The sequence below is a fragment of the Balaenoptera ricei genome, chromosome 5 (assembly GCF_028023285.1).
Source record: "Balaenoptera ricei isolate mBalRic1 chromosome 5, mBalRic1.hap2, whole genome shotgun sequence".
In the NCBI taxonomy this organism is placed as follows: Eukaryota; Metazoa; Chordata; class Mammalia; order Artiodactyla; family Balaenopteridae; genus Balaenoptera; species Balaenoptera ricei.
The window spans coordinates 97,108,558-97,125,760 of NC_082643.1; positions in this window are offsets into that span (position 1 = coordinate 97,108,558).

Consider the following 17,203-nt stretch of genomic DNA (forward strand, 5'->3'; position numbering starts at 1 on the left):
GGCCTCACCTCCTAATATCACACTGAGGGTATAATTTCAACATATGAATTTGGGAGGGACACAAACATTCAGTCCATAACAACACATTTGAAAAACAACTTTTCAAATGAGAAAAAAGAGTGGAACAAATATACTGGGTTGGCCAAAAAGTTCGTTCAGGTTTTCCATAAGATATTATGGGAAACCAGAACGAAATTTTTGGCCCACCCAATATTTTACCACCAAGTACAGTGCAGGGGTCATAACGTTCACTTTAGAGTTCACATGGGCCTAACTCTTTTACTTATGAGCTATGTGATGTTAACCAATTTATTTAACCTCATTAAGGCTCAGTTTCATCATCTGTTAAATGGGCATAGCATCTCCATCACAGAATTAGTATGAGAACTTAATGTGATTTTATTTTAAAGCACTTAGTGCTTTATCTGGCAAAAAATAAGTATTCAATAAGTAGTAGCTATTTAATAATGTGTAATAAAAGTATATTCCAACTCAGTGAAAAACTATTTTATGCATTTATCATTCTCTCACTAAGCCCTGGGACTATATTAATGAACAGGGCAGTGTCCAATTCTTGATGGTATTCATATTCCAGAGCACAAGTCACATAAATGAATAGATAACTTCAATGGAGTATCCTGAATGTTAAGGTAAGCTTAAGTAAAAGGTACAATAGTACTATAAAAGATGCAGCAAGAAATAAATACAGAAAGAGGTTTGATCATAAAACTCCAAAAGAATTTGGAGTCTTCTTGAGAGCAGGGGGTCCAATGAAGAGTTACAAGCACAAGATAAAAGAGTGTTGACTTTAAGGAAGTGAAATTACTATAGCTCCAGCTAGAAAATATATTGAAAGGACTAAAGAGAGAAAGAAAAAAAATTGTCATACCAATTATTGAATTCAGAATTATCCCCCTGAATTTTGGCATCTTAGTCAAATTTACTCAAATCTGGGTTGATTTTAAACTTGATTTTAAGTTCCTCTTGTCAGAGAACTGCTTCTATTCTTCCTAATACTAGGCATGGTGCTAAGTTAAAGCAAAAAATTTGGAAGGTTTGTTGAATGTATGATGGAGTTAATTTATGTAGGTATTTGATAAATGTCCACTTCATGCATGAAAAATTACTAAATGAGTAAAGTATTTTTCACAGCCCATAATCACATGACAATGCAATAAGAGCTCTGATGGAGGAACGTATACGGAATAAAGTGGGGCAGAACTTAGCCTGCAGGTCAGAGGTTTAGGAGAAGACTTCACGCAAAAGTTGATGTTTGAGCTGCATCTTGAAAGACAAATGTGCATTCGACAGAATAAGTAAAGGAGCTTCGAAGCAGAGGAATATAAAATATAACAGAGGCAATAAGAATATAAGTGCAGAATGATATATAAATATAATACCTTTCATGCTTAGAAAAAGATGTACATAAATATGTACATTTACACATTTGCAGACTGAAAGAATGTACCCCAAAATGTTGATACACCATGGTTTCTGATTCTGAGCATGGAAATGAATATAAGGAAAAGAAGAGAAAGAGAAAGTTTTACATTTCCCTCTAAATACCCCTAAGTTAACTTCTTTCAGTGAGAATTATTTATCTATTACTTATATTAAAATAAAGTAAATAGCATGTGCTCAGAAAAGAAGCACATGAGCTCCTGTGTGCTGTTTGATATGACTAGAGAGAAAATGCATGAAGAGCTTGTAGGAGGTAAGGGTCTTCATGTACTCATGGGCCAGATCCTAAAGAACTTTGCATGTGCTAGCAGAGCATGTAGACTTGACTTTAAAGACATGAGGGACCACTAGATCATATAATAAACATAATGGAGTGAGGTGCATTTAGAAAGATAGCTGGTAATGGTGCAGAGAGTAGAAAGGAAAAGAAAAGTGAAAAGGAAGAACACTGGCAATCAGAAGAATTATTATGAAGTGTATTAGTCAGGATGGGCTAAGCTATGCCATGGTAAGAAAGAAACCCTGAAATCTCAGAGGTTGTCCCCACCATCTCTGATCCATGACAGACTGTACTCAGCCATCTTGAAGCTACACCTGCTGGAAGATTTGGCCACAAAGGTTACTGGAGCAGGGGGAAAATTAGCATGGAGAAATCATTTCTCCTTTTAAATTTCTTAGGCTGGGAGAGACACATGTCACTTGCACTCAAAGTCCATTGGCCAGAACTGCTTTGTGTCTCTAATCTCTAATCATAGGGAGGTTGAGAAATATGGGGAAGCTCCAAGACATAATTTCATATCTCTGTCATACAATACTAGCAACTTTGTCAGTTAACTTTGGATATATGGTGAATATAGAAACCAGGGCACTGAATTATGAACTATTTGGGGTGCAATCGATAAGACCCCCAAAGATCTGGTACACGATTAGGTAGAAGATGGGTGGATAAAGAGAGAGGAGTAAAAAGCAGAGGGGATAGTAAAGCATATGAAGAGAATTAAAATGACAACCCAGTTTCTCAATGCACACTTAGCAGGATGGTGGGAGTGGTGCTACAAACTGAATCAGCAACACAGGTGTGTGTGTGTGATGAAGCAGTGATACAAAGTAAGGACCCAAGTTTATCCTGATGTGGATATAAAACTATCATTTAGAAATTTTAACTAGGCAGATGGAAATACTCCTTGGGAGCCACTGGTACTTAGAAGGAGGTGTAGCTCCTTGGGGAGTGCTGAAAATATGACCAGAAGGAGTATGGCAACCAAGCAGGGGGTCCCAGGAGATACATGAACCTCAAAACCACCTTCACAATTTTACTGCATTTGCATCTGTGTATAAAACCTAACAGGCTGCAGTGGAATATTCTAAGAGGCAGAACAATGACCTGAATGGGCTGTGTGATATTTGGTAGGATGGTGTTACTTTGTAGGATGAGGTACAACATGCCACAAGTATGGGTCTATTATAATGTCAAGCTAACGCAAAGAATGACCAGAGGTTTTCTGGGATGTGCTGGAAGCTTATCTGGCTGGTCAATGGGAGTACATAATTTGGACAACAGCTTGACCCACTTAAGTAATACAATGACTATGAATTTATGCCACATCATGAAATATTGTTAAGCTAATTGTGTCATAATTATTAATGACTTTTTAACGTTGTTTTGAGTCCTTTAATCCATTTGAATATGAACTCCAAGCCCAAATTTCTAATTTTGTAATGTCATGAACCCATACATAGAAAATTAGGAATATGTGGTACAGAGTCAGCAGAGAGGAATCTGGAGACAAACCACACTTGAGTGCCCTGCTAGGTGTGGAAAAGAAACAAGAGGGAGTGGCTATAGAATAAGGAAAGAACCAGCAGTGAATGGCTTCCTGGAAGCCAAAGCAGCAAAACAAGCGAGCTCTCAACTGGGTGGATGCATAAAGCATCTTGTACTTGGTCCACTATTTGGAGGGATCATTGGCAGTCTTGCTCAGAGCTGTTTTGATGGAATGTAGGAGTAGGAAAGTGTCTAAGCCAGAGGCAAGTGAAGTGAGCTGTGACTACTGCAAATTTTTGGAGAACTTTGGCTGTGTTGTGCAGAAAGTAGAGATAAAATTCTCTCCATAGTTTTCCTCTATTCCATACCACTCTCATTCTACTTGGAACACTACTAATTCACCTTGTCTAGAAGCAAGGGAGAGAGCAAGAGAAAAACTAATGTTTAGAGCAACGAGGCCATACAGCACATACATCTGGTTGGATAATACGCAGATCCATAGGGAGCTCTAATTTAATAACATAGCTAATGCTCAATATTGTTCTCTTGCTTTAAACAAAGAAATGGATAAACTAAAGTCTTTTTGTTTCCTTATTCAAGTTCCAAAATGGCAACATATTCTTTATGCATTTCCCCTGCCAAAAATACTAAACCTTTCATAAATGTCTATTTAAATGTCCACAAAGGAAATGTTCACAAATACATAAATATGGAAATTGTCAAGTTTTGATTATGCCCCAGATCAGGATCCACTTAGCAGCTATTTCTTTTCTCCTGCACAGAAATATCTCTTGGATATGCATTTGTCATGAAACTCATTTCATATTTCTTCCTCTGAGTAAATTAAAATGTGACAATCATTTCCAGCTTCCCACAAAGTCTGCATGCCAGCATCAGTGGTCAAAAACTACTGGAGCATTCTGACTTCCCACACCATCACTTATCCCATAACATGCATTTACAGGTACTGAAACTGCTTTTCCTTATTTTTCCAATAAAATCTGTGTTTACCAAATATTGATACTATGGAGAAAAAGGGATATAAGTTGCTGTGTTTTCAACACAAATGCTTTCTATTAGTCAAGCAACAAGTTGGGAAACATGTTTTAAGTAATGGTTCAGAGGTTTAATATTTTTATTCCCAATAGCAATACATTTTATTTTCCAAGACATAGACAAAAATGTCTGTCTTATTCAAGGAAGGAAAGTTCTTGGATATCATGTTTCATGAACGGACATTTCTTTTCTACTAGACATCATGTTACCCTGGGTAAACTTTTATTTCTGATCACTAAGGCAACTTCAGTGTTTTATTTCTCTACCCATCATTTAACTCTCAGCATTGTTTAGAGTTCTCTCTTTGGTTCTCTTTCCATTTTTTTCCTCAGTTGTGACCCATGGGTGGCTTCACTGAATCTCAAGATTTCAAATTGAGTCTATGTGCTTATTTCTCTCCAAGCAATAGTTTATTCTTTTTCAAACTCCAGTCATGTACCTCCAACAGTTACATTCAACTCAATGTGAAAAAACAAACTAATTATCTTTACCTCCAAATCTGCTCCAGCTCTAAAATATTTGGTAAATCATGACACCATCCTCTTGAGCTCAAAAACCAGAAACTTTAAAATCATTTCTCTCTTCCAGTCCCTCACCAAAACAAACCCTTCATCAAATCTTACTGATGTTTTTCCAAGAAATTATCTGTCTAATTTAGGTTGTCCTCTTCGTCTCCAATACAATCCTCATAATGAACATGAACCTTCTCTTCCAGGTAAGTTCAAAAGCTTCCTGTCTATTATCCTCTATTTCCACAAGTCTCTTATCTCTCCAGTCCCTCTTGGACACTCTTCTCAGAGCTGCTTATATCAAAGAAAAGTACTCCTGCACTCACCTTGAAAACCTCCACTGATTCCCAACCCTTTACAATACAGAGTCTAAAATCCTTAGGATGACTTAGGATTCTTTACAATCTATTCCCAAACTCTCTCTCTGCAGACTCATCTGCCACCTGGACTTCTCACAGTTCTTCTAAACTTCCTTTTATTTTATGAATCCATGCCCTTTATTCACGTAGCTCCTTGTACCTAAAATATTCTTACCTAGTTGGTCCCACTAGTAAAGTCTTAGACACTTTTCAAAATTTTTGATAGAAATTGCAAATGCCCACTCTTATCTGTGTTCTCCTCTTCTTGCTTGGCACAGAAATAGACGTGAGGCCATATGACCAAATTCCAGACAATGAAATGTGGGCAAAAGTGGTATTTGTCATTTCTAGGCATGGCTCCCCAAATTATCTGCATAATTCTCTGTGAGGAATCTCATCTGCTCATATGCTAACAGGCTGCACAGGATCAAGGGAAAGCCCCTGAAGCTTCAGAATATGGTTTCAGGAAGCCTGACTTAGAGAATGACTCCACAGACCAATGCTCCTTGCCAATCAGCATTACAATTGTGACATAAACAAGAAATAAACTTGTATTAGTCTCAGTCACTGAGATTTAGGAATTGTTTGTTACAGCAGCTCTTATTACTTACCTTCACTTATACAATGAACTAAAAGGGTGCACATCCTCAAAGAACTTCAAAGAGAGACAGCTCTTTCCAATATGCTATTATGTTAACAAATTCATGCCCCCTTACAAAAACAAAACAACTTATATTTTATTATTCCTCCTAAAGTTGTATTTTCTAAATAAGATTTTCCCAGGGAATATTGTCCAAGAGGAGATAATAGGGATGTTCTATTAAAAATGAGTTTCACAAGAGACCTTCAAGATGGCGGAAGAGTAAGACGCGGAGATCACCTTCCTCCCCACAAATACATTAGAAATACATCTACATGTGGAACAGCTCCTACAGAACACCTACTGAACGCTGGCAGAAGACCTCAGACCTCCCAAAAGGCAAGAAACTCCCCACGTACCTGGGTAGGGCAAAAGAAAAAAGAAAAAACAGAGACAAAAGAATAGGGACGGGACCTGCACCAGTGGGAGGGAGCTGTGAAGGAGGAAAGGTTTCCATACACTAGGAGGCCCTTCGTGGGCAGAGACTGCGGGTGGCAGAGGGGGGAAGCTTCGGAGCCACGGAGGAGAGCGCAGCCACAGGGGTGCGGAGGGCGAAGCGGAGAGATTCCCGCACAGAGGCTCGGCGCCGAGCAGCACTCACCAGCCCGAGAGGCTTGTCTGCTCAGCCGCCGGGGCGGGCGGGGCTGGGAGCTGAGGCTCCGGCTTCGGAGGTCGGATCCCAGGGAGAGGACTGGGGTTGGCGGTGTGAACACAGCCTGAAGGGGCTAGTGCGCCACAGCTGGCCGGGAGGGAGTCCGGGGAAAAGTCTGCAGCTGCTGAAGAGGCAAGAGACTTTTTCTTACCTCTTTGTTTCCTGGTGCGCGAGGAGAGGGGATTAAGAGCGCCGCTTAAAGGAGCTCCAGAGACAGGCGCGAGCCGTGGCTATCAGCGCGAACCACAGAGACGGGCATGAGACGCTAGGGCTGCTGCTGCTGCCACCAAGAAGCCTGTGTGCGAGCACAGGTCACTCTCCTCACCTCCCCTCCTGGGAGCCTGTGCAGCCCACCACTGCCAGGGTCTCATGATCCAGGGACAATGTCCCTGGGAGAACGCACGGCACGCCTCACGCTGCTGCAACGTCACGCCGGCCTCTGCCGCCGCAGGCTCGCCCCGCCTCCTCCGTACCCCTCCCTCCCCCCGGCCTGAGCGAGCCAGAGCCCCGGAAGCAGCTGCTCCTTTAACCCCGTCCTGTCTGAGCGAAGAACAGACGCCCTCAGGCGACCTACACGCAGAGGCGGGGCCAAATCCAAAGCTGAACCCCGGGAGCTGTGGGAACAAAGAAGAGAAAGGGAAATTTCTCCCAGCAGCCTCAGGAGCAGCGGATTAAATCTCCACAATCAACTTGGTGTACCCTCCATCTGTGGAATACCTGAATAGACAACAAATCATCCCAAATTGAGGTAGTGGACACTGGGAGCAACTGTAGACTTGGGGTTTGCTTTCAGCATCTAATTTGTCTTTGGTTTTATGTTTATCTCAGTTTAGTATTTAGACTTTATTATCACTGGGATATATGTTTATTGATTTGGTTGCTCTCTTCCTTTTTTTAAATTTCTATATATAGATATATAGATTTTTTTTTTCCTTTTTATCTTTTTGTGAGTGTGTATGTGTATGCATCTTTGTGTGATTTGGTCTGTAGAGCATTGCTTTTACCATTTGTCCTAGGGTCCTGTCTCTCTGTATAGTTTTTAGCACTTGTTATCATTGGTGGATTTGTTTTTTGGTTTGGTTGCTCTCCTCTTTCCTTCTTCCTTTTTTTATTATTTCTCTTTTTTATTACTTTTTAATTTATTTTAAATTTTAATAATTTTTCTAAATTTTTTATTTTGATAACTTTATTTTACTTTTTTCTTTCTTTCTTTCTTTTGTTCTCCCTTTTCTTCTGAGCTGTGTGGCTGACAGGGTCTTGGTACTCCAGCCAGGTGTCAGGCCTGTGCCTCTGAGGTGGGATGGCCGAGTTCAGAGCATTGGGCCACCACAGACCTCCCGGTCCCACATAATATCAAATGGCAAAAGCTCTCCAAGAGATCTCCATCTCAATGCTAAGACCCAGCTCCACTCAACAGGCCCGCTACAGGGCTGGACACCCTATGCCAAACAACTAGCAACACAGGAACACAACCCCACCCATTAGCAGAGAGGCTGCCTAAAATCATAATAAGGTCACAGACCCCCAGAAACACACCACAAGACGTGGACCTGCCCACCAGAGAGACAAGATCCAGCCTAATCCACCAGAACACAGGCACCAGTCCCCTTCATCAGGAAGCCTACACAACCCACTGAACCAACCTTAGCCATTGGGGGCAGACACCAAAAAAAAAAAACGGGAATTATGAACCTGCAGCCTGCGAAAAGGAGACCCCAAACACAGTAAGTTAAGCAAAATGAGAAGACAGAGAAACACACAGCAGATGAAGGAGCAAGGCAAAAACCCACCAGACCAAACAAATGAAGAGGAAATGGGCAGTCTACCTGAAAAAGAATTCAGAGTAAGGATAGTATAGATGATCCAAAATCTTGGAAACAGAATGGAGAGAATACAGGAAATGTTTAACAAGGACCTAGAAGAACTAAAGAGCAAACAAACAATGAAGAAAAACACAATAAAGAAATTTAAAATTCTCTAGAAGGAATCAATAGCAGAATAATTGAGGCAGATGAATGTATAAGTGACCTGGAAGATAAAACAGTGGAAATAACTACCGCAGAACAGAATAAAGAAAAAGGAATGAAAAGAATTGAGGACAGTCTCAGAGACCTCTGAGACACCAATAACTGCACCAACATTCTAATTATAAGGGTCCCAGAAGAAGAAGAAGAAAAGAAAGGGACTGAGAAAATATTTGAAGAGATCATAGTTGAAAACTTCCCTAATATGGGTAAGGAAATAGTTAATCAAGTCCAGGAAGCACAGAGAGCCCCATACAGGATATTCCAAGGAGAAACACGCCAAGACACATATTAATCAAACTATCAAAAATTAAATATAAAGAAAAAATATTAAAAGCAGCAAGGGAAAAACTACAAATAACATATAAGGGAATCCCCATAAAGTTAACAGCTGATTTTTCATCAGAAACTCTGCAAGCTAGAAGAGAATGGCAGGACATATTTAAAGTGATGAAAGGGAAAAACCTACAACCAAGGTTACTCTACCCAGCAAGGATCTCATTCAGATTCGATGGAAAAATTAAAACCTTTACAGACAAGCAAAAGCTAAGGGAATTCAGCACCACCAAACCATCCTTACAACAAATGCTAAAGGAAATTCTCTAGGCAGGAAACACAAGAGAAGGAAAAGATCTACAATAACAAACCCAAAACAATTAAGAAAATGGTAGTAGGAATATACATATCGATAACTACCTTAAGTATAAATGGATTAAATGTTCCTGAAAGGATACAAAAAGAAGACCCATTTATATGCTGTCTACAAGAGACCCACTTCAGACCTAGGGAGACATACAGACGGAAAGTGAGGGGATGGAAAAAGATATTCCATGCAAATATAAATCAGAAGAAATCTGGAGGAGCAATTCTCATATCAGACAAAACAGACTTTAAAATAAAGACTATTACAAGAGATAAAGAAGGACACTACATAATGATCAATGGATCAATCCAAGAAGAAGATATAACAACTGTAAATATTTATGCACGCAACATACTGGCACCTCAATACATAAGGCAAATACTAACAGCCATAAAAGGGGAAATTGACAGTAACACAGTCATAGTAGGGGACTTTAACACCCCACTTTCACCAATGGACAGATCACCCAAAATGAAAATAAATAAGGAAACACAAGTTTTAAATGATACATTAAACAAGATGGACTTAATTGATATTTATAGGACATTCCATCCAAAAACAACAGAATACACTTTATTCTCAACCGCTCATGGAACATTCTCCAGGATAGATCATATCGTGGGTCACAAATCAAGCCTTGGTAAATTTAAGAAAATTGAAATCGTGTCAAGTACCTACTCTGACCACAACGCTATGAGACTAGATATCAATTACAGGAAAAAATCTGTAAAAAATACGAGCACATGGAGGCCAAACAATACGCTACTAAATAACCAAGAGATCACTGAGGAAGTCAAAGAGGAAATCAAAAAATACCTAGAAACAAATGACAGTGAAAACATGATGACCCAAAACCTATGAGATGCAGCAAAACAGTTCTAAGAGGGAAGTTTATAGCAATACAGTCCTACCTCAAGAAACAAGAAACATCTCAAATAAACAACCAAACCTTACACCTAAAGCAGTTACAGAAAGAAGAACAAAAAAACCCCAAAGTTAGCAGAAGGAAAGAAATCATAAAGATCTGATCAAAAAGAGATGAAGGAAACAATGGCAAAGATCAATAAAACTAAAACCTGATTCTTTGAGAAGATGAACAAAATTGGTAAACCATTAGCCAGACTCATCCAGAAAAAAGGGAGAAGACTCAAATCAATAGAATTAGAAATGAAAGAGGACAAGTATCAACTGACACTGCTGAAATACAGTGGATCACGAGAGATTACTACAAGCAGCTCTATGCCAATAAAATGAAAAACCTTTAAGAAATGGACAAATTCTTAGAAAAGCACAACCTGCTGAGACTGAACCAGGAAGAAAGAGAAGATATTAACAGACCAATCACAAGCACTGAAATTGAGACTGTGATTAAAAATCTTCCAACAAACAAAATTCCAGGACCAGATGGCTTCACAGGTGAATTCTGTCAAACATTTAGAGAAGAGCTAACACCGTCCTTCTCAAACTCTTCCAAAATATGACAGAGGGAGGAACACTCCCAAAGTCATTCTAAGAGGCCACCATCACCCTGATACTAAAAGCAGACAAAGATGTCACAAGGAAGGGACACTACTGGCCAATATCACAATATCTATGAAAATAGACGCAAAAATCCTGAACAAAATACTGGCAAACAGAATCCAACAGCACATTAAAAGGATCATACAGCATGATCAAGTGGAGTTTATCCCAGGAATACAAGGATTCCTCAATATATGCAAATCAATCAATGTGATAAACCATATTAACAAATTGAAGGAGAAAAACCATATGATCATCTCAATAGATGTAGAAAAAGCTTTTGACAAAATTCAACACCCATTTGTGATAAAAACCCTCCAGAAAGTAAGCATAGAGGTAACTTACCTCAACATAATAAAGGCCATATATGAGAAACCCACAGCCAACATCGTTCTCAATGGTGAAAAATTGAAACCATTTCCTCTAAGATCAGGAACAAGACAAGGTTGTGCACTCTCACCACTATTATTCAACATAGTTTTGGAAGTTTTAGCAACAGCAATCAGAGAAGAAAAAGAAATAATAGGAATCCAAATCCGAAAAGAAGAGGTAAAGCTGTCACTGTTTGCAGATGACATGATACTGTACATAGAGAATCCTAAAGATACTACCAGAAAACTACTAGAGCTAATCAATGAATTTGTAAAGTAGCAGGATACAAAATTAATGCACAGAAATCTCTTGCATTCCTATACACTAATGATGAAAAATATGAAAGAGAAATTAAGGAAACACTCCCATTTACCATTGCAACAAAAAGAATAAAATACCTAGGAATAAACTTACCTAAGGAGACAAAGGCCTGTATGCAGAAAACTATGACACTGATGAAAGGAATTAAAGATGATACAAACAGATGGAGAGATATACCATGTTCTTGGATTGGAAGAATCAATATTGTGAAAATGACTATAGTACCCAAAGCAATCTACAGATTCAACGCAATCCCTATCAAACTACCACTGGCATTTTTCACAGAACTAGAACAAAAAATTTCACCATTTGTATGGAAATGCAAAAGATCCCGAATAGCCAAAGCAGTCTTGAGAAAGAAAATCGGAGCTGGAAGAATCAGGCTCCCTGACTTCAGACTATACTACAAAGCTACAGTAATCAAGACAGTAGGGTACTGGGACAAAAACAGAGATATAGATCAATGGAACACGATAGAAAGCCCTGAGATAAACCCATGCACATATGGTCACCTTATTTTTGATAAAGGTGGTAAGAATATACAATGGAGAAAAGACAGCCTCTTCAATAAGTGGTGCTGGGACAACTGGACAGCTACATGTAAAAGAATGAAATTAGAACACTAATACACAAAAATAAACTAACACCATACACAAAAATAAACTCAAAATGGATTAAAGACATAAATGTAAGGCCAGACACTATAAAACTCTTAGAGGAAAACATAGGCAGAACACTCTATGACATAAATCACAGCAAGATCCATTTAGACCCACCTCCTAGAGGAATGGAAATAAAAACAAAAATTAAAAAATGGACCTAATGAAACTTAAAAGCTTTTGCACAGCAAAGAAAACCATAAACAAGACGAAAAGACAGCCCTCAGAATGGGAGAAAATATTTGCAAATGAAGCAACTGACAAAGGATTAATCTCCAAAATTTACAAGCAGCTCATGCAGCTCAGTACCAAAAAACAAACAACCCAATCCAAAAATGGGCAGAAGACATAAATAGACATTTCTCCAAAGAAGATATACAGATTGCCAACAAACACATGAAAGGATGTTCAACATCGCTAATCGTTAGAGAAATGCAAATCAAAACTACAATGAGGTATCACCTCACACCAGTCAGAATGGCCATCATCAATAAATCTACAAACAATAAATGCTGGAGAGGGTGTGGAGAAAAGGGAACCCTCTTGCACTGTTGGTGGGAATGTAAATTGATACAGCCACTATGGAGAACAGTATGGATGTTTCTTAAAAAACTAAAAATAGAACTACCATACGACCCAGCAATCCCACTAAAGGGCATATACCCTGAGAAAACCATAATTCAAAAAGAGTCATGTACCACAATGTTCATTGCAGCACTATTTACAATAGCCAGGACATGGAAGCAACCTAAGTGTCCATCAACAGATGAATGGATAAAGAAGATGTGGCACAAATATACAATGGAATATTGGCCATAAAAAGAAATGAAATTGAGTTATTTGTAGTGAGGTGGATGGACCTCTAATCTGTCATACAGAGTGAAGGAAGTCAGAAAGAGAAAAACAAATACCATATGCTAACACATATATATGGAATCTAAAAAAAAAAAAAAACCTAGGGGCAGGACAGGTATAAAGATGCAGACATAGAGAGTGGACTTGAGGGCATGCGGAGGGGGAAGAATAAGCTGGGACAAAGTGAGAGAGTGGCATGGACATATATACACTACCAAATGTAAAATAGATAGCCAGTGGGAAGCAGCCACATAGCACAGGGAGATCAGCTCGGTGCTTTGTGACCACCTAGAGGTGTGGGAGGGAAATGCAAGAAGGAGGAGATATGGGGAGATATATATATATATATACACACACACACACACACACACATATATATATATATATACACACACACATATATATGTGTATATATATATGTATAGCTGATTCACTTTGTTATAAAGCAGAAACTAACACACCATTTTAAAGCAATTATACTCCAATAAAGACGTTAAAAAAAAATGAGTTTCACGAGCAAATACATTTGGGAAAGACTGGCTTTGACAGAGTTAAATAAGCACATGTGACTACAGAGTACATTTAATTACAGATGTCTCAGTCTTTAATGTACTAAAGAGCTTTGGGAATCTCCAAGAAGAGTTAGAGTGTGTCGTATTTTCCAAACCTCTTTAACTAAGGAATTCTTTTTCAAGGCACATTTGTCAGTAACTCTTCAAACAGGTTTTCAGCTAATTCACTGTGAGATTTACAAGATATGCTGTAGTAAGGATAGTGACCTCTGTGAAGATGTGAAGGCAGGGTCTATATCATGCTCGATTCTGTATCAACAGTAGGTAGCACCTTACCATGCATACCAGAGAATATGAATTATTGGTTAACATGTGCCTATTTTTCAATGGGTAGCCTTTGTTTTCACACCAAAGTAATCTTTAAAAAAAAGATTTAGTCCTGCATGTTCTTCCTTCAGAACATATCCTTTTATCAAACTGCTCATAAACAATGTAGATTTATTGCAGTTTACTGAAAAAGCTTGTGATAAATAAAGGAGAGAGTTTGTGTTGCACACCAAACTACAAGCACCAATATAAAATCCTGCTCCCATCACCATCCCTCTTTTACTATCACCTGAAAGACTGCATATCTCTTTCTGCTATACAGTCTCTAAATCTCATTCTCAACTTCTTTTTAAAGAGTAATTTGATTATTTTCCAACTCTCTCAATCCAAGGCACAGTGGAATCACAAGCACCAGAGACTCAGCCTGTCAGGGGCATTTCCAAGTATCTATTCATCTCCCTAGCCAGGATGGTCCTACTAGGATATTTTGTGTATGTCATTTCATAGTAGTAGTCTTTACTTGTATTTCTCTCATGAAAGTTGATGTATTATTACCCCTTCCATATTTTCCCTTTAACTGGATAAAAATAAAAATTAATAAACTTACCTTTATTAAAATTTATATTATTTTTGTATTTTTTATATTCTGCCTTACCGGAGAATATGTAGTAGGATATGTAATGTATTAAAAATGTTTAATACATTTAAAAATGTTTAGCACATGTAGTACAACCTTGGAAATATAAATATGTAGTCTAGGTAGTAAAAAATATGTAGTATAATACTTAGAAAACTCAATTTGATCACAGCTATCATCATCATCAGCATTATTAGAAGAGGAAGAAAAGGAAAATAAGAAAAAGAAGTAACTATTGATTGTTTACCATGTACCAAGTACTTAACTTACCTGTATTGAAAACAAATCTCACTTAATACACCTAACATTCTTATAAGTTTGTTACTACTTTGTTAGGAATTCTGAGGGCTCTATTTATATGGCAAAAATCAATCATACTCCTCTCTCCAAATTCTAAAGCAATTGAGAAACTACAGGTAGCTATGAAAATATTAGTTTTACTAACATAAGACTGCACTGGAGAAGACTGTTTGGAAATGTGGGCAAAATCAGACTTTGTATTTCTTTCTCTTGAATTGAGTTAGTCAAAACTGCAGGTACCCTCCAAAATAGTGTCAGGTGAAAAAAATAATAGACTACACATCAACAGGCTAAAGAAGAAAAGTCACATGATCACATAAATAGATGGAAAAAAATTGACAAATCCAACAACCATTCATGAGTAAAAACTCTCAGAAAACTAGGAATAGAAGGGAACTTCCCCAATTTGATTTTTAAAAAACCTGCAAAAAACCTAAACCTAATATAATACTTAATGGTGAGAAACTATAAGCTTTCCCTGTAAGATCAGGAAAAAAGTTAAGAATGTACTTTTTCTCTACTCCTTTTCAACATAATATTGGAAGATCTAGCTAATGAATAAGACAAGAAAAGGAAATAAAAGGCATATAAATTAGAATGTTAAGAAATGAAACTATGTTTGGAGATGACATGATTGTGTAGAAAATTTGAAAGGATCTAAAAACAATGAATGAAAAAGTCTTGAAACTAATAGCAATTATAGCAGGGTTGTAAGATCCAGTTTAATATACAAAAGTTGTTTACTTATATTCTATATATAAAAGTGGAATTTGAAATTAAAATCTTACATTAGCTACACCCCAAACTTAAATACTTGGGTAAAAATCTAAAAAGAAGTATGTACAATATAGATCAATAGAACAGAATAGAGAGCCCAGAAATAAACCCACACACCTAAGGTCAACTAATCTCTGACAAAGGAGGCAAGAATACACAGTGGAGAAAAGACAGTCTCTTCAGCAAGTGGTGTTGGGAAAGTTGGACAGCCACATAAATCAATGAAGTTAGAACACACCTTCACACCATACACAAAAATAAACTCAAAATGGTTTAAATACTTAAACATAAGACATATCACCATAAAACTCCTAGAAGAGAATATAGGCAAAACATTCTCTGACATAAATCTCACCAATGTTTTCTTAGGTCAGTCTCCCAAGGCAATAGAAACAAAAGCAAAAATAAACAAATGGGATCTAATCAAACTTATATGCTTTTGCACAGCAAAGGAAACCATAAACAAAATGAAAAGCCAACTTACGGACTGGGAGAAAATATTTACAAATTATGCAACTGACAAGGGCTTAATTTCCAAAATATACAGGCTGCTCATACAACTCAATAACAAACAACCCAATCAAAAAATGGGCAGAAGACCTAAATAGACATTTCTCTAAAGAAGACATACAGATGACCAATAGGCACATTAAAAGATGCTTAACAGTGCTAATTATTAGAGAAATGCAAATCAAAACTGCAATGAGGTATCACCTTACACTGATCAGATTGGCCAACATTAAAAAGTTTACAAATAATAAATGCTGGAGAAGTTGTGGAGAAAAGGGAACCCTCCTACACTGTTGGTGGGAATGTAAATTGGTACAGCCACTATGAAGAACAGTATGGAGGTTCCTTAAAAAACTAAAAATAGAGTTACCATAAATCCAGCAATTCCACTCCTGGGCATATATCCTGAAAAGACAAGAACTCTAATTCGAAAAGATATATGCACCCCAATGTTAACAGCAGCACTAGTCACAATAGTCAAGACACAGAAGCAACCTAAATGTCCATCAACAGATGAATGGATAAAGAAGATGTGGTACATATATACAATAGAAAATTACTCACCCATAAAAAAGAATGAGATAATGCCATTTGCAACAACATGGATGGACCTAGAGATTATCTTACTAAGTGAAGTAAGTCAGACAGAGAAAGACAAATATATGATATCACATATGTGGCATATAAAATATGACACAAACGAACTTATTTACAAAGCAGAAACAGATTCACAGATATAGAAACAAACTTATGGTTACCAAAGGGAAAAGGGAAGGGGGAATAAATTAGAAATTTAGGATTAGCAGATACAAACTACTATATGTAAAATAGATTAACTGTGCTACTGTTTAGCACAGGGAACCATATTCAATATCTTGTAATAAACTATAATAGAAAAGAATCTGAAAAAAAAAAAACAACTATTTGTTGGACGTTTCAAAAAAAGAAGAAGTATGTATAAGACCTATATGAGGAAAACTACAAAGCTCTGACTAAATAAATCAGAGAAGAACTAAATAAATGGAGAAAAATTCCATGTTCCTGGATAGGAAGACTCAATATTGCCAAGATGTCAGTTCTTCTGTAGATTCAACACAATCCCAATCTAACACAACATTGTAAAACAACTATATCCCAATAAAAAGAAAAAAAAAATATCCCAGCAAGTTATTTTGTGGATATCAACAAACCAAGTCTAAAATTTATATTGAGATGTAGAAGATGCAGAATAGCTAACAAGGGAAAGAACAAAGTCAGAGGACAGACATTACCTAACCTAAAGACTTATTGTAAAGCTATAGTG